We start from the raw sequence: 364 nt of genomic DNA on the forward strand, positions 1-364 counted from the left end.
TTCTGGTTCTGTTCTGGTTCTGCTCTGGTTCTGCTCTGGTTCTGGTTCTGCTCTGGTTCTGGTTCTGCTCTGGTTCTGTTCTGGTTCTGGTTCTGGTTCTGCTCTGGTTCTGCTCTGGTTCTGGTTCTGGTCTGGTTCTGGTTCTGCTCTGGTCCGCCGCCTCCCATAGGAGGATCACAGGGATGTGACCTCATCACAGTGACCCTCAGAGTCGCCATAGCAACACCATGGCAACAGAGTGGAGCAACGCTTTGCATCTGCTGTTCATGTTGCAGCAGCTTGGTTCTGGTTCTGGTTCTCTCTGGTTCTGGTTCTGGTTCTCTCTGGTTCTGGTCCTGGTTCTGGTTCTGGTCCTGGTTCTGGT

This window comes from Poecilia reticulata, linkage group LG21 (genome assembly GCF_000633615.1).
Source record: "Poecilia reticulata strain Guanapo linkage group LG21, Guppy_female_1.0+MT, whole genome shotgun sequence".
Classification (NCBI taxonomy): domain Eukaryota; kingdom Metazoa; phylum Chordata; class Actinopteri; order Cyprinodontiformes; family Poeciliidae; genus Poecilia; species Poecilia reticulata.